Raw genomic sequence first — 24,958 nt, 5'->3', positions numbered from 1 at the left:
AGAAAACTTCCGTTATTATAAACGGGTATATCGTCTCCGTCGATAGTCGCATTCACATGAAAATGGTAACACCAAAAAAGGGAACTCGAGAATTTTATAATGCATACCTCACAGACACTCAATGTGTACCCCGCGTCACGCAGCAGCCATCAAGGCGATATTCCCACTCACGCTACACGCGCTCCAACGTATCTACCCTTTTGGAATGGAGTCAATGGCACCGGAGATACGATGTCGCAGTTCTTGATGATTCTGAAGTGGTGGAGGTACATTAGATGATAATCTTTTAAGTTGTGACCTCGTAAGAAGTCACAGACTTTGAAGTCTGGGGACCTCGGTGGCCACTTACAATACACGTCTTGGTCTCCGACGCGCCCAATTCACCGCCCTGTCAGTTGTTTGTTAAGATGGTCATGAATATTTGCTACAATGCAATAATGCAAAAATAGCAAAAGACTGGCAAACTCGAACAAACGGAACCCATAGTAACAGCTTTTATTCGCTTCTGCTGCTATCTATTTTTTTTTTTTGCCGGCAATTAGACATACCGCAATATTCAAAACAGGAATTCTTTCAGTCGTCCTTTCTTGTGACACTAGTATAAAGTTCTTAATGTTCATTTTTACGAAATTATAGCCGTTTGTAATCACGGAGGGTTTCTGTGGACAAACTAAGTTGCTTTATATTCGTAAATGGGTAATATACAGTTATGCGCCAAAACAAATTATACTGAAATGATCGCTCATCTGCTGTCCATGTTTCCCTAGCAACCAAATATTTATTTATTTTACTGTATATGATAGTTTTAATATATTGTATATTCAATGTTTGGGGCTAGTGCTGCAATTATGATTCTCACAACAGAGGGGAAGGTGTTTATCGTCGAGCATTATTTCCGGTCTGTGGAATGGGACGTTAGAATGGGCCGAGCTTGCGCCACGTTAAAGAGCAGTACCAGGAGCGATTTAACAATGCGGCACCAAACAACACAACATTGTTAGCTGTCGTGGAGAAGTTTCGTCGTACACGATCAGTCTTATGTCGCCTTGCATGTTATAGGGTAGACCAAGGTAATTGTAAACATTTTTCACTGATTTCAAATATATATCAACATTACACAACCCTCAGTAACGGTAAGCATGACAAAGAAACATTGTGTTATTTTTAGATCTTTCTTTTTCCTGAAAATAGGTTTAAAATAAAACGGTTGACTATTTTTCATCTTTTAATTGCTAGTATACATTTACCCCACCTGTTTACATTTACCCCTTTGAGAGGGGGTAATTGTAAACACCAATTTTCGCACGGGCTATCAGACACTGAACATTTTTTGTTCTGTTTCAGAAGAAAGAGCTGTACTCCTAACTCCAATTTTGGTCACTGGTACATTTCGTCCCTTTAACCTATGATATATGACGGATATAGGAACTCAGTACCTCCCCTGAGCTTCCGGATAACTGTAGTTACTATTTTTCAGGGTGGGGGTATCTTTCTAATATAATTTCTTGGCATTTTGATTACTGAAAAGTACGAAATGTAACCACAGTAAAACATGTTTACAATGACCTCCAAGCAATTAAAACTATGGGGCAAATGTAAACACGTCATAATTTAATGAACTGAGGTTACGGGAGGTCTCAAAACCATTGCAATAAATGTTAACTACTATACATTACTCATAAAAACAACATATTAAAAAAAAAAATAGCACTGTACGTTTACTTACAATGCTAAAAATGAAGGCGAAGCAAAATTCTTTCTCAGCTTTTTTTGTAGACTCTTACAAAACATTCGTTCACAACTAAGCAGTTACTCCTATTTGGCGCCAACTGCTTTGTAGGTTAGCCAACATGTTAATTTAAAAATTCTCCTGAATTAAAATTTTTATATTGACGGTTTTGTATTTCTCACAGCATTTGTTTACAATTACCCCCTGTTTATAATTACCCTCATCTACCCTAATGACTTATCTTGATTTTCAGAGTATGTTTGTAATTTCATTATTCAGTGTGACCGAAAATAATGCTCCACAGTAAACACATTCTCCTTTGTTGTGAGAACCATAATATTGCACAATCAACACAACACTGAATTCACAATTTGTCAAACTATTACACAGTAAATAAATACTTCGTTGCTAGGGAAACGTGGACACCAGATGAGCGATAAAATTGCAGTAGGTCTACTCTTTGTTTTGACGCATACCGTATTATATCCTCAGATTTCAACTAAAATGTACTTTACGAGGAACCAAAACGATTTTTCTATCCTTTCACGGTGATTGAATTAATGAATATGCCTATTGTATCTGAGGGACTAGAATCAGTACTACAGTAGCTTAGTTATCCATCACTGAAACACACTAGAATAAAAATTCATGAACCTTTAAGCAGGTCTTTATTACTTTATGAAAGTAATGTATGGGTCATTAGGAAGTACAATGCCTGTCTAATTACGACAGCGTAAATGAGATTTATGAGTTGTACCGCTTGTTACACTAAATGGGGTCAGAAACGAAACACGGGCATCATGGGAAAACTGAAGATAGAGCCGTTACTAGAAGTACACCGATAAATTAGCAGAATTGAAGAATAATTCATAAGGAAATCCTTTAGTAGCTGTTCAGAGAAAGGACGTCTGCCTAGGTTTAAGAGGTGAAATGAAATCATTTGTATGGTCTACCACAGGAATGAAAGATGATGATGATGATGATGATGATGATGATGATGATGATGATGATGGTGATGATGATGAACTTCTTATAAGAACTGCTTCCTGATAGCTATTTACGATGTGTATCGTAACGTTTCATATTACAATACGAGATTGGAAAGTTGTTGATAACCAGTAGAGTAGGTATTGTAGTATGAAGTTACGATAAGTATATCGTACAACATTTTATCCACTTTGATAAAAAAGTTATTTTTTTAATAAAAATGTTTTATTTTCATTAGTTTTGAATAAATCTTTTGTGGAGAGGCGATTGTATTATTATTAGTTTCTTCCTGCGAGAAGGGATTCGTTTATGTCTATTTTATTGGTTTTGAATACGATAGGGTTTTGTTTATAACAGAAAAACAGCAGTACTAGGAGAAATAAACAAACATTAGGTAGCAAATGAAGACATTATTACAAAAACATCCCTAGTCACTTTTAATGAAATTGAGTTAAGGACACATTTGCTACTATTTCAAATGTTTATAGACTCCAAAAATGACGCATGTCAGGTGCAACAGCCACAAGGATAAACACCAGTTGTACGGAAACAGCTGACATATGTTGTTCTATTTATTTTTATTGTTCTCTTGAAAAATAACAATTTTGACAAGGATTGTTTTTGTAATAATATCTTCAAATATAAAATAGTTTCAATTACTGTAATATCTATGATTTTCTTTTTCTTCTTTTAATTTTTATTATGTTAATTAATAAAATCTCTTAAAATTTTGTGGAATGCCCCCTCAGCATGAGTACGTACTGTTTGTGGGGGTGATAGAGTGATTTTTATATGCAGAAGAAATATGTAACATCTGTGTTCTAGCAAAAAATTATTATTACTATTATTATTATTATTATTATTATTATTATCATCATTATTATTAAAATGAGTTCTAACGAGGATTCAGATATTGAAAATGCTGCAAATTCTGCAATTGAATGTTCAGTACCATCGAAAACCCGCGTAAGATATGAAGTGGAATATAACAAAATTCGAAGATTGATGTTTCAAGAAAAATACAGAAAGTATGTCGAACATGTTGTAAATGTTTATAATAAATAAAATCAATTCCATTTAATTTAATTTAATGTGTGATTCAAATTACGCAGTCATTTAAGTAATAGCAGTATCATTACTTAACAAGTTCCGTAATGGAAGTGTCTTTACCTAACTAGTTGCGTAATAGAAGTATCATTATCTAACTAGTTGCGTAATTAATGTGTTTACAACATTTTTATTAGTGATGTGAAGTCCAGATTACGTAATCAAAGTGGATAAAAGACCAAGCATGATTTTGAATGCTATTGTAGATATACTGTATCTGCAGTTTTTTGAACTATGCTACGGAAGAGGTTTGTAATCGCAGGAAACTGCTTTAAATTCATTGCGTAGGAGTGTAATATTACGTCACTTTTACAGCATGATAATGTTATTGCTGCACTTCTCCACCATATAAACAAATATTAGATCTGAATGGAAGAATCACGTGCTGTGGACTGGCACAGATAGGTATGATTCTAAAATACAAATATAATGGAGGGCGGTTGTTAGGAAGATCTAATAAAAAGTGGAATAAGACCGTAATAGACCACTGTAGTGTAGAACTTGTCACAGAGAATAAGAAAAAGTGAGATAATTGTGTTATCTAACGAACCGACGTAACCCGTATTCAGTATCTGGGCTTTAAATTACGTTATGTGTTCGGGAGAGATTGGGCTGGGCTTCTTTCCAATGCTGAAAGGTTATAAACTACATGACCTGTAAAGTCTGCATCTATTCTCGTATTCTGCTGAACAGAAGCTTAACGAATGTGCTGTCCAGGGTCATGTCTTTTGCCGAGGACTTATTTTTAATTCTTGTAAATTTCCTAATTGTTCATACAAGATGTTAGGACTATAGTGCAATCATTTTGATATTTATTTAAGAAAAATGCATACAAAACAATGCTCTTACTTTTTCTCTTGCTCTAATAGTTTTCCCCTAAATGTGTCACGTATTTTACTATCTAATGTTTCATTAATGACAGAATGATCATACTACGAAACGCCTTTCAGTTTTCCTATCACATGTACCCAGTATAAACACACTTTTTGTGTCATTTAAGGGCCATTAACCTTGCAGAAAGCTCACTCCTCAACACTCAACTCAGTGAAGTTTTGTAGTTTGTAGTGGCAGTGCAAAGTATTTGAACAGTGAAATGTTTTTGAAGTGTTAGTGAAATCAGGGTAGAATCAGTGAAATGTGTCGTAGTTCTAGTGCAGTGAGTGAGTGAAGTGCTGAAAGGCACTTGTGCAGATATGAATATGTCATACTCGTGGGTTTTGTTTTGAACTTAGGGTTAAGATACAAATTAGATTTACTTTAAATGTTATTTTAAGTGATCGTGCTTCATTTAATTTAATGTGCTCCCTGTTGTTGTTGTTGTTGTTATTATTATTATTATTATTATTATTATTATTATTATTATTATTAATTTATTATTAATTGTATTTTTCATTAATTGTGTTTATTATTAATTGTCATTATGGAGTGTAATTAGTTACCACTGCCACCGGGTATATACCCATTTGTAGTGTGAATAAATATATACACATTTGACAATGGAAGGATTCCCTGATGCTGAATTAGCCGATATTCATTTAATGCTCGGAACAGCAAGACAATCTGTAAACGTGAAAAAGGGGTTCTATTGGCTACGATTTCCAAAACCTGGGATTCCAGATTAATGTTCGTTCCTGTGTATCAAAGATTCCTAGACACAGGATGTTTTCGTTTTGGATCTGGTATCATGGAGCGCAACGTGACGTTCCCTTTCGTAATGTGACACAACTTTTCTTAAAAAAATTCTACACTAACTAAGAAAATATTAACGTTTGTTAACTATTCAAAGATTATTTTATTTCGTATGTTACTTTCATTTCAATAAGAACTTTTAAATGTGGATTTCTTTCAATTATTTCGTTGTAGTATAGAAGTGAATGCCATGTCATTTATATAGCCACTTTATTTTGATAATTTATATAACGTTACTTTCAATGCTTTTGTTTCATTGTAGTGTACCATTGTTAGGGGAATAAATATGTAGGCTGTGTTCGACATTCGAACGTACTACAGTACAAAATAAATTATGAATTTAATCCCATGTGTTAATGTAAAAAGTTATAACAATACTTATTTGTATTTGGAAACGCGTTAAATTATTTGGTTACGTGTTACACTATGTACAAAGACCTTAATTGTAATTTTAAGCCTGGATGATAGAGAACTCCCACAAGCCTGAACCTCCGCGTAACTAGCCATGCGTTCATAGGGAAAACAAATCGCTTGGAAGTACTAACGAAGTGAAAAACGTGGTGTTTTTTCACGTTTAAAAAGTGGCTTGGAAGATTGAGAAATTCTTTACATAATGTGTTTCAATATAGGGTAAAGGTTGGTAATATTGTGGGGCATAGTTGCGCCACACGGTCAGATAAAATGCAGCATATAAAAAAGGGTCCCTGTTTTGTGGGCATAGTTGCGCCCCGTTCCCATCAGGTAGAGAAAAAGGCATGGCATAGTTGCGCCCCGTTCCCTTCAGGTAGAGAAAAAGGCATGGCATAGTTGCGCCCCGTTCCCTTCAGGTAGAGAAAAGGTCATGGCATAGTTGCGCCCCGATGAAATAGGTAGAGAAAAAGACACTACGGAAACTCGAGCCTCGTAATCAACCAACCTTATTGATTTCTTATTCGATTTATATTCATTATCGATACCGTTAAAATGAACACCATGAAGTTGGCAGTATTTTATTAACTGTTTTTCTACTGTTTATGCAGTGATTATCGATAGCCTACCGTTAAAATGAACACCATGAAGTTGGCAGTACTTTATTAACTGTTTTTCTACTGTTTATGCAGTGATTATCAATAGCCTACCGTTAAAATGAACACAATGAAGTTGGCAGTACTTTATTAACTGTTTTTATAATGTTTATGCAGTGATTATCAATAGCCTACCGTTAAAATGAACACAATGAAGTTGGCAGTACTTTATTAACTGACATATTCAAATGAGTGAGCCGTTGCAATATGGGGCCTTAGCAGTCTTGACATTTTATTACTGATTTTCACACCGTCTGTGGCGTATAGTGAGGTTCAGTAACGGCTGGTGGTCAAAATAATGAGTGTGCTACAATCTCTATATCGGCGTACTGTATACACTTATATGCATTTATCTTAATTTGAGACTCGCCTAGTAATGAAATATGGTGTTCTTTCCTACTGCATAAGTTGTCAATTACCCTGGTGTTAAACGTTAAATCCCTCCATCCTGGACATTATACTCTTTTCTATTGACAGTATTGCAAGAGCAGTGAGGTGATCCTGGGACATAGTGTTCCTTAAAAACGTTTTTATGCGTTTCAAGCAAGAAAAACATCTTTCTGGCTCAGCAGTGGTCATTGTTGTTGTAACCAAAATATTTAACAACTTCGTTACTTCACAGAATGGATCACGTGAATTGTTGGAGACTATGTTTTGTAACAATTGAACAGCCATCTATATTTCGGAAGTCGGATCTTCCGTATAGAACTCCAAGTTGTGTCTTTAATATTCTTTTGTTCAGTACAGTATAGCTGTTGACAGCAACTTCAAGTTCGCGTTCAGGAAAATTATGCAAAAAATTGTCAAAAAATTCGCTGTTTAACAATTTTGTTGCGTCTAGGTAGCCTAAAGATTGGAAACGATGATTAGTTTCCTGAATTATACGGTTACATACCTCCTTGGCATCAATTTTCTGGGATTCAATTTTCCGTCGCTTGCTGATTGATTCAGGAGGTACCTCAAAAAGCTGTTAGATGACAGCAGCAATCGAACATTTGAATTACCAAATACATTGCACATAGTTCCGAGTTCCTCCACAAACAAGCATTCTTTCCTTACGCTTTACTTTTGCAATCTCCAAGCTGTGTTGTGCTGAAGCTGACTACAGCACTTCCCCGCGTAAAAATAGCCAATCAGAGCAGTTATTTCAGCTTCGCACATGCGCATTAACTATCTTCATTCTCATGTAAGTTTGAGTAGCACAACGAACCCCCTGAGGCACCAAAGAGCGAAGAGCGAAGACTAAACACTCTATAACGCGTCATGAACATAACAACGGGAAATTGTCAAATGGCAGATCAAATAGGCCTACTATGGTATTGCAAACACTTTATTTGAGCAAAAAATATCATTGTGATGTAGCACTGTAGCACATCAGGACGGGCCGCCCCTGGTGAGGTCAATTTAAAATGAATGTTAAGTTTAGTGAAAAGGGTGAAGAGTTAATAATTGATAATGGTTCTAAGTTTCAATTTTCGAAACCCTGTACCGTAGGGTTAAGATATCGATGTAGAAACAAAAAATGCAGTTCATTTAATGTGTGTGATCAATAAAAAGTGTTATTTTAAATAGCAAAATTGATCATACGTTAGGCTACCTGATTTCAATGCAGCTATCACTGTAATATTTTTAAGTAATTTATTTATTTTATGACAATCACTTTCGTGTGTACTATGCTCATCGGGGCGCAACTATGCCATGTCCATCCTGCTACCTGATTTCTTCGGGGCGCAACTATGCCATGTCCCATCTGCTACCTGATTTCTTCGGGGCGCAACTATGCCATGCCTAGGCCTCCCAATTGACCACGGGGCGCAACTATGCCATACCGATATTGTGATAGTTCTTTTTGAGATTTTTTTTTTTTTACAATTTTGCTGAGCGAGAGAAGAACCGGTTTTGTGCTGAAACTTGTCCACGAACATTCCCTTAATACGTTGACGCAAAAAACCGATCTTCTTCTCGCTCACTAAAATTGTAATAAATTCTCAAAAAGAACTATCACAATATTACCAACCTTTACCCTATTATACCCGATTACCTCGCAAAATATTTGCTCGTATACGCTTAACAAAATCAAGGGAAAACTAAATATACGTTAATGCCTACCTTCAAAGATACTCCCCATAATATGGCTGAAATGATATGATGTTCGAGGGAGTAAAAAAAAAAAAAATTAGATACCTGGGAGCCATATTTGATAATAGATCAACATGCATGACACTATAAAAGACGGGATACAAGCAGGAAACTGAGCATACTTTGCAAACAATAAAATGTTCAGAAACTAATAAATCACCAAAGCAACAAAAATAAAGATATATAATACAATTGTTCGCACTGTAGTAACATACGGATCAGAGATATGGACTCTAACATGCACAGAAGAGAATGTTCTGAGATATTTCGAAATTTTACGAGAATATAGTATGGACCCGTTATGGAATAAAACTAATGGAGAATAGGAAACAATCAAGAGCTCCATAATCTTATTGGAGGGCAAACCAGATTTGTAAAATCCCAAAGACTGAATTGGCTAGGACGTCTATAGCCTATATATGTCCCTAAAAGAATGCTACAAAAAGAATACATAATAGGAGGGTGGGAAGACCGAAATTAAGATGGTTAGACGGATTTACAAAGGACTTGGAATCTATGAGATCAAGAGGATGGAAAGAATTAGTGGCGGATAGATAAAGATGAAAAGCTATCTTCCAAACGGCCAAAACCCACCCAGGGTTGTAGAGTCAAAGAAGAAGAAGATATCCTTAATACTCTGTACAATAAAATATAAACTGTTACGATAATATGTTTTCAAACAATCGGAGTCTATGCTGCGTGTTTTTGTGACAATCGGTAATGTGGCCTTACTTACTTACTTACTGGCTTTTAAGGAACCCGGAGGTTCATTGCCGCCCTCACATAAGCCCACCATTGGTCCCTATCCTGAGCAAGATTAATCCAGTCCCTACCATCATATCCCACCTCCCTCAAATCCATTTTAATATTATCTTCCCATCTACGTCTCGGCCTTCCCAAAGGTCTTTTCCCCTCTGGCCTCCCAACTAACACTCTATATGCATTTCTGGATTCGCCCATTCGTAATGTGGCCTAATGTGTTATAATTAGACAGTGGATTCGGGATGACTTATCGTTGAATGTAGGTGCACATTTACTATATGTTACATTTTTTTCATTCAGACCATTGGCTCAACAGGTTTTAAACGTAAAGGGTGCTATTCATAGACATTTCACACCACGCGCTACGAGTGTACTAAGCTAGCCCCGGCTATCTACTGGTTACTAGTACAGAATTCAAAACATATCCTATCGCTAACACTGGTTTATGAATAAGAAAAACGCTGATAATCCACCGAAAGCCCGCGCTAAAAAGTCTATGAATATGGCCCAAATAGACGATGTCAACATGCTACTGTATCTCCGTACAGTCAGAAGGAAAAGAAAAATAACGTACTGTAGTACTGTAGTACATATCTTGCAAATTCAGTCCTCGTCATCATTGATGCAATTACCAGCGTTGCAGTAAACGACGATATATTCTCGTAAGTTGTCGAAGCTGAATCGTCTTTGACTATCGCTTAAAAAATGTTTGTATCGAGAGAATTTCTGAAGAGACCTCTAAAATGGGGCTCACTCAATTTCTTTAGAAGAATATTTGCACTGAGCATCATGTTGCACGTGTCGTTTAGACCCGCACAACTAAATGATGATGATGATTATGATGATGATGATTCCTCATATTTCATTTCAACGCATTTACTATGCGATGTACTGTTGCAATGTTTCTCTACAGCCTGAGTTGTTGTGGTTTTTATTTCAATTTTACATACATTACACACGATATTGTCTTCGTTAATACATAAAATGTCACTCTCATACTTCTTAATTGCATTTCGTATTTCTAAGCGAATTTAACGTTTTGACTTCGATATTATGAATGGATCAGCACTACACTATTCAACTCGTACTAAATACTTGAGCAGGATAACACAACTGCACACATTGGGTTGTAATGTTACTATGAACGGACCGGGGTTCCTTCGTTATGTACGCTGCTGTACTCGCCAGGTACACAAAAGACGAACGACGCGGCACGTGCCATATACTCAGATACGAAACAACTTCACTTTTACTTAAGTCATCCCGCATGTACACTGTCTGGTTATAATTTATAATGTTAAAAAAATGTATTTCACTAACAAACGAGTTCCCGATATCTTAAGAAATTAGGCTGTTTCGCTTGTGGGCATAAATAGTCGTATTTAATAAGATCTCAGGTTCCTTCACTGCGCATCGTTTGAACGTTATACTCCATCCACGTGCACATCAAGTGAGTTAACGTTACAAAGTAGCTTTGGTTTCGAATTTCTTCCTATTCATTGTTACGTTCTCATTAGAGAAAGTATTACGCGTATGATGCGGCAAAAAATATCGATTTCTAAGTTTTCCTGGAAATATACATCGTACTCTTTTGTTGCACTTACCGAAGCTGTTTACAATTCTCGTAAGCTGACAATACCACACGTTGCCTGGTTGCTATACAAACAAAAGAAAAACAGTGCTGTTATGAATGCTTCCCGCACACAACGTGGGAAATAAAATTAACAAAAATCTATTCAAGTATACAATATCTGAAGTATCGAGCGAGTTGGCTTAGGTGGTAGCGTTTGAGACTCGTATTCGGGAGATCCCGGGTTCAAATTCCGTGGCCGACAAATCTGACTGGGGATTTTCATGGTTTTCCCTTAGTCACAAAGACAAATGTCGGATTGGAAATTTGTATGTCATGATTCATCACCGCCTCAATCAACAATATCATGAACATTAATCAAAATCTATAATCAGTCACATGAACACAAGCCATATACTTACAACACACAATACAAACAGGAACTCAATTGGTAACGGCCTATTGGTATAGGCCCACCAACTTCTTATTGCCGATTGGAGATGAGGTCGCTGCTATCGCTACAAACAGGAAACATGCAACGAGCTCAGTAGTTCGGACTCTTGCCGTCGGTAATCGGAACTTGGCTGGCCTATATACCCACAGATTCTAAACACGCAATATGACCACAGATGTTAAAGCGCGTATTAATAAATATTAACAAACAATATTTATATATCTGAAGTGTGATCATAAATAATAGTAGTAAGCTACCGGCGTGGCTCAGTCGGTTAAGGCACTTGCCTGCCGGTCTGAAGTTGCGTTCGGGCCCGGGTTCGATCCCCGCTTGGGCTGATTATCTGGTTGGTTTTTCCGAGGTTTTTCCCAACCGTAATGTGAATGCAAGATAATCTATGGCGAATCCTCGAACTCATCTCGCCAAATATCATCTCACTATCACCAATCTCATCGACGCTAAATAACCTAGTAGTGATACAGCGTCGTTAAATAACCAACTAAAATAAAAAAAAAAGTAGTAGTAGTTTTATTTTGCAGAGTTAAGGCCATATCTTTATGTGAGATAAAAAAAGCATAAATGGCAATAAACTTCAAATGGACTCAGACCATATTATATATATATATATATATATATATATATATATATATAAAATTTCGTTTCTTATATATGCCTTATATGAAGTCTGCCGCTGTGGCTATGTGAATAGCATGTACGCTTCCCAACAGAGTGGTGTGAGGCTCGATTCCCGAAGTGGCCAATGGAATAAATTTATATTCCGTTCACGGGACTATAGTAGATGTTCGTCTGTTACTTTGTGATTGTCCTGTGATGTCTCTACGGTGGCCCTGCTTCATGGCGATCCCATATAACCAGAGAAACCAGCATTTGTGAGATGGCTACTGTGCGCAGTGTTGCCAGCTCTCACAGTGTCCTACCCGCCAGATTGTAAAAATTCTATCATGCTATGTACATAACTCCTCTTACTATAATAAATAATAGTAGAACATAAATATTCATGTACTGAGATGTCGTTTGACTTGTCCAACAATAAACTTACCTGTAAATTCATGTACAAAGAATGGACCCAACATACAATATCTACCAAAAAGTATTTGGGCACTGTTTTTGTCCCTTTAGAACCTCATGGTACCACCTCTTGTTACTATAACAGCAGCCACCCTGTCAGGCATGCTCTCCACCAGTTTGTGTAGGATATTCACTGGAATGCGTCGCCATTCCTCTTGCAACATGGCACTCAGTTGGACAATGGAAGTTGGCCGCATCTGCCGAGACCTCAATCGCCGGTCCAATTGGCCCATAGGTGCTCAATGAGATTGAGATTAGGACTCTGTGCAAATCAGTCCAACATTATTGTCTGCATACCCCTGCATAGTAGCCGCCGAAACATGGGACCAACTTCCATTGTCCAACTGAGTGTCATGTTGCAAGAGGAATAGCGACACATTCCAGTGGATATCCTATACAAACTAGTGGAGAGCATGCCTGACAGGGTGGTTGTTGTTAATAGCAACAAGAGGTGGTACCACGAGGTTCCCAAGGAGCAAAAACAGTGCCCAATTTTTTTGGTAGATAGTGTATTGTCAGTAATTACCGAGCATTTTGTCTTTTAAGCTGAATGTTTTCATTTACTTCACCATGAAATATTTTTTGTGCATTGTACGTAGTTAAATGATTTATTGTAAAAGTTGGTAATATTGTGATATGAGTAATATTGTGATAATTCTTTTTGAGAATCTATTACAATTTTACTGAGAGAGAGGAAGATCGGTTTTTTGCGTCAACGTATTAAGGGAATGTTCGTGGACAAGTTTCTGCACAAAACCGGTCCTTCTCTCGCACAGTAAAATTGTAATAAATTCTCAAAAAGAACTATCACATCATTACCAACCTTTACCCTATATTCTGAATACTACAGTGTTCAGCAATATACAGCGACAACTGATATTCCGCAATTTTCGACTTCTCATTGGCCATAGTCTTCGCGAAATTTACAGCAGCTTGAGCTTGTTTGTGCTCCAACTATAATATTTTCTCATACAGCGTGTTTCTTTGAGTCGCATGTGACTTCAAGTCGCTTACTTTATTGGCTAGCGGTTTATTACAGAATTTGCACCTGGCTATTTCACTAGCCGTACTCTAACATACATCTAACCAATTTTTAAGCGACGGATCGTGCAGCCATGCAGAACAAAATTTCTGTGAATCTTGTGGTTTTAGGCATCTATAAATGAAAAAAAATATATATATAGGCCTGTTAGTTTAAAAGGGGACTTTTTAAATGTAGACTATTGCAATTTACTTGCTGTAGGCCTACATTTCAAAGACGCAATTCTTTATACGTGCACTGTAAAAATACATTCACCTCAACCGAATGAAACTTAGTACAGCCCTAGATCATATATGTAACAGATAGCTCATCCCTATGTTAAAACCGGCAGCACTTTGAAGAGAACAACCGCCAGGATCGCCACTCGTCCGCCGTAAACGAACACGAGATAGCAGTACAGTCGCTAATGCAATTCAAATGGGAATTATGACGTGACTCCTTATGTAACAACTAGATGGCAGCATATTAAACCTGACTGTAGGGCCCTGAGTTCTGCATTCACAACTGGCCTACGTCTATGTTCATTATATAACGAAGTGGGCTATGGAAATTTTAGCTTTCCTTGACAACGGTTTTGTTGTTAATTGATTTGTATCTTTCTGACGAGAAATAAAACTGTTCTTGAGTTGCATTTACTTATTATATTGTATTCTCACTACAATATTGGTGACCCCGACGTGATTCCAATATTGTAGTGAGAATACAATATAATAAGTAAATGAAACTCAAGAACAGTTTTATTTCTCGTCAGAAAGATACAAATCAATTAACAAAGAGAGCTAAAATTTCCATAGACCACTCCGTTGTGTAATGAACATAGACGTAGGCCAATTGTGAATGCAGAACTCAGAGCCCTACATGACAAAAGTTGTTACCGTCAAAGCCTAGGCCGAGATATCTGGGTATATATGATCTAGGGTACTGCCTTACTTAACACCGTTAAAGAACGCTTGAAACATTTGAATGATGGATATTCGATTTATTCAATTTAATAATTCTAATAGGCTAGCAAAAGCTACACCATTCATTGTTGGTTTGTTCATTAACGCTTCTAATTCGCTAGTGAAAATATATTTCTGTACAGTCTACACGCACATGTGACAACGTTAAAAAATTTTTGTTCGACAGTGAAATGTAAAACCGCCAACAAAAAGCTAAAATGAAATGGAAAACTACTAGAAAATTCGCTATTCGCTAGTTTAGAAAAATTGCAGCTAGATTGAGGGGAGAGGGTGGTATTTTTTTGGTGAAAAATGAGTAAATTAAAAAAAATCTTTAAAATACTCTGTGATATGTGTGGAATGCATAGCATAGAATTTTGTGGGTATTTGTGCCCTTATCTCATGTTGAGTTGCCATTTTTAAACTTCCTGCGTTATGGATTTTTAAATCACTCGCCCACTTTTATTGTTGTTTCCTATAAATTAAATTTTCAAATTTGTTTTATTTAAAATACCCTTTGATATGTGTGGAATGCATTGCATAACATTTTGTGGGTATTTGTGCCCTTATCTGATGTTGAGACGTCATTTTTAAAATTCCTGTGCTATGGATTTTTAAATCACACGCCCGCTTTTATCGGTTTCCAGTAACTTCATTTTTTTTTTTTGCTACATTGTCAGACAAAAATGGATATAATTTCTGAACTGTTAAAGATACATGCATGAAATTTAGAACACATATTCTTTAGACTATTAGGAAACTTTTCTCTGTGACAGAATTTTAATTGATTTCATTTTAAAAATACGTCCGTTTGTTTGCAAGAAAGAAAATCAGAAAATTGTTATTAAATTTTAATTGTTTATTTTACAAACGTAGGGACTAATATCAAAATTCTGTTAAGACAGTTTGTAGAACATGCGTTTGCAAATACATTGCAAAAAACTGTTTGGATCTATCTTTAAAAACGGTTTAGATATATCGGTTTTAGTACAATCCTGCATTGGGTATATATATATATATATATATATATATATATATATATATATATATATTTTTTTTTTTTCAAATTTAGGCCCCCAAATAATTTTTTTCAAAATATTTTTATTTGGTTGAGTTACCACAGCTATGAGCTCTCTACGTACAAAAATTAACATTTTACACCAAATAGGAAAAAAGTTAAAAAAAATACCATCCTCCCCCCTTAAGGTCGTAATCAGCTAGATCTGGCAGAAATTTCGCTGTTCTGGCAACACTGACTGTAGATGAAATCAATTTCCCCTCTCCTACCCGCAGTGTTGTGTCGAATGGAGGGAGAGAATACGCAGAGTAACAAAGAAAGATGAGAACTACATTTGAAGTGAATTACCAGCCATTGTTGCTTTATTGATGTTCATCACAGAGAACAATATCGAAGCGCTGACGACGCACCTCAGTTGTCACGGCGACGCTCTAATGGCCCATGCTAATTGCATTCCAGACTCACGCCTGTTGTCTTGTGTGTGCAGGTTGGCCATCCCTGCTGATCGGCTCGCGGCTCGATGGGGGATTGGCTCAGCGCGTAGAAGGTGAGTGTTTGAAGTGGATTACTTTGTAAGCGTTCAGTCCTTTGATCCGCAGTTTTCAAAGCGTCCAGAGACTTGGCCAAGCGAAACGAGATTGGAGTTGTTTTTAGGCGTGAGGTATCACTGTGGCTCAAAGGGTTAATGGTAGCCTTTGCACTTGCGATGTGTCACATTATTGATTGCTGTAAGATTCGGACCTGCCCGCATCCTCTCACCTGCGACTCTTGCAGAGTCTGAAACTTTCGACGTCGACTTGAAAATTATAAACCGCGTAACGTAGCGTTAAAATAACACATAATCGACGACCTGTCAGTTTGACGGTGGCTTAGTAGCCTATTGTATGGAGTACTTGAGGAGGCGATGTATCTTTCATGGAATCGAAGTTTATGAGATGACGTAGAAGTGACCTGGGCCCTATTCCACACCGATTTACTAGAATGCTCTTGAGTCTGAAGAAAGCAAAAAAAGAGTACAGCGTGGTCTGTTATTGTGAAGGGAATCCAAGCCCTCGCATACTGGTAATGCATTGTCACAATCATGTTCACGTCTGAGTTTTTCTGACAAAATAATAGTTATTTATGGTACTTGTGAGGTAAGTGCATCTTTATTGCGCCAGTGAAAAGATTTAAGCACGAGGCGTCAGCCGAGTGCTTAAATTACACGAGCGCAATAAAGATCACTCTCACAAGTACCATACGTAATTTTATCCATGACCATAACGAAAAATTCTGTTTTATAAAAGAAAATATGTTCAAAATAAGTCCTCATATAATCACATATCATGGCATGGATTTTAGAATCGATACGTGTACTAAGTAGGAGGCCATGATTAGTGAAGAATGGTATTATCTAAGGCGTTGGATAAATAACAAATTATAAGTAATTATGTAATTTTAATATATATATATATATATATATATATATATAATTTTTTTTTTTCATTTTAAACGTGTATTTTCGTCTTTTTGAAGTTTCAGGGATTATTTAGAAGTCACGGGACTAATGTGATTAAAATAATTTCACATTTTACTTCTGTAAACTTAAGAGGCATATTAAAACGTAATTTATTATCGTGTCTGTTTAGCTCAGTTGACTAACGCGTGTTGTTATGAAATCCTACATCCTATAAACCCAACTTCGCAGGTTCAAGTCTGTTCAAGTCTCCTCGCCTCCCAAAAGGTAAATTATTACAAATTTAAAAAAAGATACATATTAGATATGTATGCAATTCACAAATTACGATGTAGTAGATAGAGAAAAGAGAAGGTAATAAAGAAGTAGAGGTAGTGACATCTAGTAACTAATATATTAACTTCTTGAGTAATAGAATAGCTCAATGGAAAAGTATACGTATGTGCCCGGGTACTAGGAAAATACTAATGAACTGTGAGATAAAGTTCAAACTGTGAGGTAAAGTCTTTATCTCACTGGTGGAATAAAGTAATGTTGAATAAAAGCCTACTTTAAAAACGCAAAAGTATTTAGTAAAGGCATGTTTTTCGTTATGGTCATGGATAAAATATATTATTCAACGGCTAGAAAACGGCACAAATATTGAGGATATTGGTGGAGAATTTAAGGTAGGCCTATAATGTTTATGTATTTGTGTATTTATTTATTATTTTATATTTTATAGATAGATATATTCTAGGAAATAATAGTACATTATGCAAGGAGCTTATAATGATAGTAATTAACAATCGAGTATGGATATTTATGAAACGAGAGGAAGCGAGTTTCATAATTTTCATACGAGCTTCTTAATTGCCATTATAGGCGAGTTTCATACGAGTTTTTATGCTCGACCATATTTCTAACTTGAAATTACCGGTATTCAGATGTATACATTTTATTTGTAGGTATCTGACAAGATCGGAAGTGACCTTGTTCTAGGTCGTGAGATGTGCGCAGACGCGAAAGTATTGATTTTTTTCCGAGGAATAATAATGTCATTGACCTTGACGTAGTCCCGTTAAACTTGATAATATTATAACATTATAACCTTGATTATTGAATTCGACATTGAAAAACGAGATGACAAATTGAATTTATTTGAAAATTATTTACAATTAACGCTAATTATTATAGTAACAGAACATAACCTTCTGCGACAGTATTGGATTTCCAGCCTCCGTGACTTTTCGCTAATTCTCTTTCGATTGCATATCCGAGAATAATCGATACTTGCGGTTTTATAACGGTACAAAGCTGACTTGTCATTGGCTGAACACATGTAAGCTGAGTTATCATTGGCTGAAGACCTGTACTTTAATGAGTAGGTGTACTTTAATGACATGCATTAAAGGACTGCTACCGGGTGTATAATTAGTACATTTCGGCATGGTCGAGCATAAAATTAATTTATATTAACGTTGTATCAGATTCACTTTTTATAATGAATTAATAACTCTTAAATACCCATTCCATATGATCGATGTTTTCCTGTCCATAATATTCCTCGATTTTCATGCTCTACGCTTGCCGACTGCAGTGAACTTGCTCCGCGTGTTATATCTAAATAGATAAATAGAGGGTTATTTTACGACGCTGTATCAACATCTAGGTTATTTAGCGTCTGAATGATATGAAGGTGATAATGCCGGTGAAATGAGTCCGAGGTCCAGCACCGAAAGTTACCCACCATTTGCTCGTATTGGGTTGAGGGAAAACCCCGGGAAAAACCTCAACTAGATAACTTTCCCCGACTGGGATTCGAACCCGGGCCACCTGGTTTCACAGCCAAACGCGCTGACCATTACTCCACAGGTGTGGACTTCTCCTATATGGACGGAGCAGTGTAAAACGTTACAAATTACAACTGAATGTTGTTGCAAAGTATGGAGTTGTATCTTTCTGTTCCACAAATTTTTTTTGTAACACCGTACATTATTAGTAAATGTATACAAGTGATGCCATAATTATGGTGACGTATAGCCTATACACACTGTATGCGTGAGTACCTTAAGGAACTCTGGCAAAAATTAATCTTAGTAAAATATTTTTCTGAACTCTCTTATCATATTACCTTGCAATTCTGATAATTTATAGTGTACTTTTTTAATATAATGTGAGAAGAGTTTTTTTTTCTCAAGGCAGTCCTGGGTTTTGACTCTGAATCAATTTCAGTAAGGTACACGTACCAAATAACGCCACCTTAACACTTCAGTCACTTTTTCTCTGGAAATAAGTTATGTACAAACACGAAAATTATGAAATAGAAACTGTAATCTTATCTTTACAAAACAGCACAATGAAAATGAATATATTATATACTGAACAAGAATTAGAACTCGAATAGGAAAACTTTGTAAACTGGCGATATTAGGAACAGGTTGTTCAATTAACGCCACCTATTTTCTAGTAACCTATACACTTATAATTGTTAATGTATTATTTTTCCTAAGCAACACAAATAGAACTAAGCGACTAAATCTGAGTTTCTGTTAATAAAAGATACAAAATCACTCAATACTAATGAAAGATTCTTCATCTGAAACTGAAACACCAGATGGATTAGGAAAATATGTTTTCCAGTGACTCCTTACTTAAAAAAAAAGAGACAATGTGACACAGTAGAAAGTTATTAAACACAAAAGCATGTACCTTAGTTTAATATGAATGTTTTCCAATAAGTAAAACAAAAAAATTAAGTTATGTAAAATAAAAAAGAATTAAAGAGTTCGATAAGCAAATGAACCAATATCATCACTGCACATTATGAACATTTCTAAGTTGAAAGCTTAGTGATTTTCCTGATGTTTTCACACTGATGCTGTACTGTCAGCCTTAGTACTAACATAACCTAAAATTTTGTCTGTAGACCTTTAACGCCACATGGCGTTAAAGCGCTACTGAGTACTTGATAACATGACATGCCTGTTTCTCTAACATTTTCAATTGGAATATAATGTCACTCGTAAATGTCAGCGGACAACTAGTAACTCATTTCATCACTAGATAGCAAGCGAATGCAGGCTACAGTAGTGCACTACCGAAAACTTGTGTCGTTAACAAATTTTAATAGGGTGGCGTTAAATGTATACATGGCGTTATTTGGCTCAGGGACCTTAGTGTCAGTTTTAAACAACAGACTGCGATATCTACAATTTTCTGTTCCTCCACCTCTAAAACGTTCATTATAATCACTGTTACTTACAAATGACTTTTAGAGAACCTGAACGTTCATTGCCGCCATCACATAAGCTTGCCATTGGTCCCTATTTTGAGCAAGGTTAATTCAGTCCCTACCATTATCCTATCTCCCTCAAATCGATTTTAATATTATTCTTCCATCTATGTCTCGGCCTCCCCAAAGATCTTTTTCCCTCCGGCCTCCCAACTAACACTCTATGTGCATTTCTGGATTCGCCCATATGTGCTACATCATACATGGGCATCGTGCCTCACTTGAGAATTTGTGTCTCACTGACCTTCACAGAGCTTATCGCTCTGAGTGACATCATCTTCACAGTGCCCGTTCCTCCCCCACGTAGCTCCTAGGCGTGGGCAGGTTCTATATCATTTTCATAAGCAATATCAGTGGTGGCATAATGTCATTATCAAAGCAGTGTGTTCGCGTTAGAAAACGATTATTTCATGAGAATTGGGAGGAAGAGTTTTTTTGCTATTTAGAAGAGGAGAACATACGATGTATGTTATGATCGAAAATCCTATTAGACATTAATAAATTTAATATACAACGACATTACTCCTTACGTCATGAAGAACATGCTGAATTAGAAGGTAAGACAAATTAAATGTTATTTTTCGTACTATTCCGAAGAAAATTTATGATCTTAACATTTGCATAGTATACTAAATACGACATTATACCTTAAACACGCTGCATTAAAAGGTAGCCTACGAGGAATTAAATGTTGTTTGTACGTATTATTTCCAAAAGAAATTTATAAAAAAAAATATCAAATGTGCGTAGAAAACGAAATATGATTTTCTGAAATTATTTTAGGTCGAGAACGTGCAAATCTATTAACCCTTTCTTATCTATAGATACCATATGGCAATAATTAACTTTATAGCATTTATATACTTGTGTGTTACATATGAAGATAAATTTTGCTGGATAACTTCTGTTTCAATACATTTTCATCAATATAGTTTTGTTTCAAATGTTGCCACTCCCGTAACTTGGTCACTGAATTGGTCCTAATACAGCTATAAACGTAAACAACGTGATCGAATATTATTGGCTAGTTACGCAATTTCTCGCCTGTGATTTAAATCAATTCAGCGACGGAAAAACAGTAAAGAGGTTTATGATTAAAGCTGCCGAATTAATTTGCCAAATTGAAAGTTTTCGAATCTCTCACGTTAACCAAGCGCTTTCTTAATAATTCGCCACTGACCGCCTTAGAAATTACGATAAGGTGACGCAGGTCACAGCAGTTTATATTTCCCATCCTACTCTGCAGTCTCCTCTCCTAGTAAACAAACTATTTCAAATCGAGTGCCTCACGTAACCGAAAATTGTGCGCATGTCTGCTGTAGAAAATGATGTCTATGCACACTGCACAGCGACCCAGGGATACAGATGATCTCAAAGCAAACATTTTCTCAGCTTTTGAGAAAACCACCCCTGAGATGTCACATCACACACGACAGAAATAAGCCTTACGATATGAATTGAGTTGTGTACGCGTTGGTGGCACGTTCAGGACTAATGTGGGAAAATCTCCCATCCTTCTGGAATACAAAGAAATGTTTCAGTGTATTTATCGCTATGGTGAATAAGGATGCCAAGAATTAAAATAATCATAGGCAAAATCTAATCAAAAATAATTGAATAACAATAGTGTTTGAATGGACCTAAAGATTCCATGATGTCCGCATACAAGGCCTACATTTATTACTTGTGAGGTTATTTGAAATTGACAATCTGAGAGGACAAACCACGAGACCTAAAAGAGTTGCAACAAATAATTATGGAGGAGAGACAACAGATAAACCCAACAGTGATGATTAAAATATATATAAAAATTTCCAAGACAAATTTATGCATTGTTTGGCAGTGAATGGGGTCATTTAAACACCTTCTGTGAACTGGCATTAGCATGTGACACAATTAGACAGTTGTTAAATTTTATAGTTTTGAATAGTTTGTCACTCTTTAAATTCTATGCATTGTGCTAATATTGTACTTATATTTTAATACTGCAAATCCAATTTTATAAACTATCAATGTGTGTGTGTTTCTTTTTTATTTATGAATAAATGCTTTTGTCTTTTGTACATTTTGAGAAGGCGAAACGAAGTCCGGCGAAGGCAATCATTGAGGGCCGGTGGAGTCGCAAAATGAAGGATGGCGAAGGCAATCATTGGCGGCCGCTGGAGTCGGACAATGATGGCCGGCGAATGCAATCATTGGCGGCCGGTGGAGTCGGACAATGACGGCCGGCAAAGGCAATCATTGGGAGCCGCTGGAGTCTGACAATGACGGCCGGTGAAGGCATTCATTGGCGGCCGCTGGAGTCGGACAATGACGGCCGGCGAAGGCAATCATTTGCGGCCGCTGGAGTCAGATAATGACGGCCGGCGAAGGCAATCATTGGCCGCCGTTGGAGTCGGACAATGACGGCCGGCGAAGGCAATCATTGGCGGGCGCTGGAGTCGGACAATGACGGCCGGCGAAGGCAGTCATTGGCGGCCGCTGGAGTCGGACAATGACGGCCGGCGAAGGCAATCATTGGCGGCCGCTGGAGTCGGACAATGACGGCCGGCTAAGGCAATCATTGGCGGCCGGTGTAATCGGACAATGACGGCCGGCGAAGGCAATCAATGGGGGCCGTTGGAGTCGGACAATGACGGCCGGCGAAGGCAATCATTGGCGGCTGCTGGAGTCGGACAATGACGGCCGGCGAAGGCAATCATTGGCGGCCGCTGGAGTCGGACAATAACGGCCGGTGAAGGCAATCATTGGGGACCGCTGAAGTCGGACAATGACGGCCGGCGAAGGCAATCATTATCGGCCGCTGGAGTCGGACAATGACGGCCGGCGAAGGCAATCATTGGCGGCCGCTGGAGTCGCATAATGACGGCCGGCGAAGGCAATCATTGGCGGCCGGTGGAGTCGGACATTGACGGCCGGCGAAGGCAATCATTGGCGGCTGATGGTGTCGGACAATGACGGCCGGCGAAGGCAATAATTGGCGGCCGCTGGAGTCGGACAATGACGGCCGGCGAAGGCAATCATTGTCGGCCGCTGGAGTCGGATAATGACGGCCGGCGAAGGCAATCATTGGCGGCCGCTGGAGTCGGATAATGACGGCCGGCGAAGGCAATCATTGGCGGCCGGTGGAGTCGGACAATGACGGCCGGCGAAGGCAATCATTGGCGGCCGCTGGAGTCGGACAATGACGGCCGGCGAAGGCAATCATTGGCGGCCTTTGGAGTCGGACAATGACATCCGGCGAAGGCAATCATTGGCGGCCGCTGGAGTCGGACAATGACGGCCGGCGAAGGCAATCATTGGCGGCCGTTGGAGTCGGACAATGACGGCCGGTGAAGGCAATCATTGGCGGCCGCTGGAGTCGGACAATGACGGCCGACGAAGGCAATCATTGGCGGCCGCTGGAGTCGGACAATGACGGCCGGCGAAGGCAATCATTGGGGGCCGCTGAAGTCGGACAATGACAGCCGGCGAAGGCAATCATTGGCGGCCGCTGGAGTCGGACAATGACAGCCGGCGAAGGCAATCATTGGCGGCCGTTGGAGTCGGACAATGACGGCCGGCGAAGGCAATCATTGGCGGCCACTGGAGTCGGTCAGTGACGGCCGGCGAACGCAATCATTTGCGGCCGTTAGTGTCGGACAATGACGGCCGGCGAAGGCAATCTTTGGTGGCCGCTGGAGACGGACAATGACGGCCGCCGAAAGCAATCATTGGTGGCCGCTGGAGTCAGACAATGACGGCCGGCGAAGGCAGTCATTGGCGGCCGCTGGAGTCGGACAGTGACGGCCGGCGAAGGCAATCATTGGCGGCTGATGGTGTCGGACAATGAAGACCGGCGAAGGCAATCATTGGCGGCCGCTGGAGTCGGACAATGACGGCCGGCGAAGGCAATTATTGGCGGCCGCTGGAGTCGGACAATGACGGCCGGCGAAGGCAATCATTGGCGGCTGCTGGTGTCGGACGACGGCCGGCGAAGGCAATCATTGGGGGCCGTTGGAGTGGGACAGTGATGGCCGGCGAAGACAATCATTGGCGGCCGCTGGAGTCGGACAATGACGGCCGGCGAAGGCAATCATTGGCGGCCACTGGAGTCGGTCAATGACGGCCGGCGAAGGCAATCATTTGCGGCCGTTGGAGTCGGACAATGACGGCCGGCGAAGGCAATCTTTGGCGGCCGCTGGAGTCGGACAATGACGGCCTGCGAAGGCAATCATTGGTGGCCGCTGTAGTCGGACAATGACGGCCGGCGAAGGCAATCATTGGCGGCCGCTGGAGTCGGACAATGACGGCCGGCGAAGGCAATCATTGGCGGCCGCTGGAGTCGGACAATGACAGCCGGCGAAGGCAATCATTGGCGGCCGGTGGAGTCGGGCAATGACGGCCGGCGAAGGCAATCATTGGCGGCTGCTGGTGTCGGACGACGGCCGGCGAAGGCAATCATTGGGGGCCGTTGGAGTCGGACAATGACGGCCGGCGAAGGCAATCATTGGCGGCCGGTGGAATCGGACAATGACGGCCAGCGAAGGCAATCATTGGCGGCCGCTGAGTCGGACAATGACGGCCGGCGAAGGCAATCATTGGCGGCCGGTGGAATCGGACAATGACGGCCGGCGAAGGCAATCATTGGCGGCCGC

General features: G+C 38.8%; 1 protein-coding gene across 2 annotated transcripts in view; it reads left to right on the top strand.

Annotated features, from left to right (window-relative positions):
- LOC138703552 (protein artichoke) overlaps window positions 1-24,958 on the top strand; it is a 399,724-nt gene that overhangs the window by 230,816 nt on the left and 143,950 nt on the right. For both annotated transcript variants that reach the window (XM_069831514.1, XM_069831513.1), the window contains exon 2: window positions 16,079-16,138. The gene's annotated coding sequence lies outside the window, so the exon portion shown is untranslated. The remainder of the gene's footprint in view (window positions 1-16,078; window positions 16,139-24,958) is intronic.

This window comes from Periplaneta americana, chromosome 7, assembly GCF_040183065.1.
Source record: "Periplaneta americana isolate PAMFEO1 chromosome 7, P.americana_PAMFEO1_priV1, whole genome shotgun sequence".
NCBI classification, from domain to species: domain Eukaryota; kingdom Metazoa; phylum Arthropoda; class Insecta; order Blattodea; family Blattidae; genus Periplaneta; species Periplaneta americana.
Note: the sequence above shows the minus strand (reverse complement) of the source record. Positions and strands in the feature narration are given on the sequence as shown.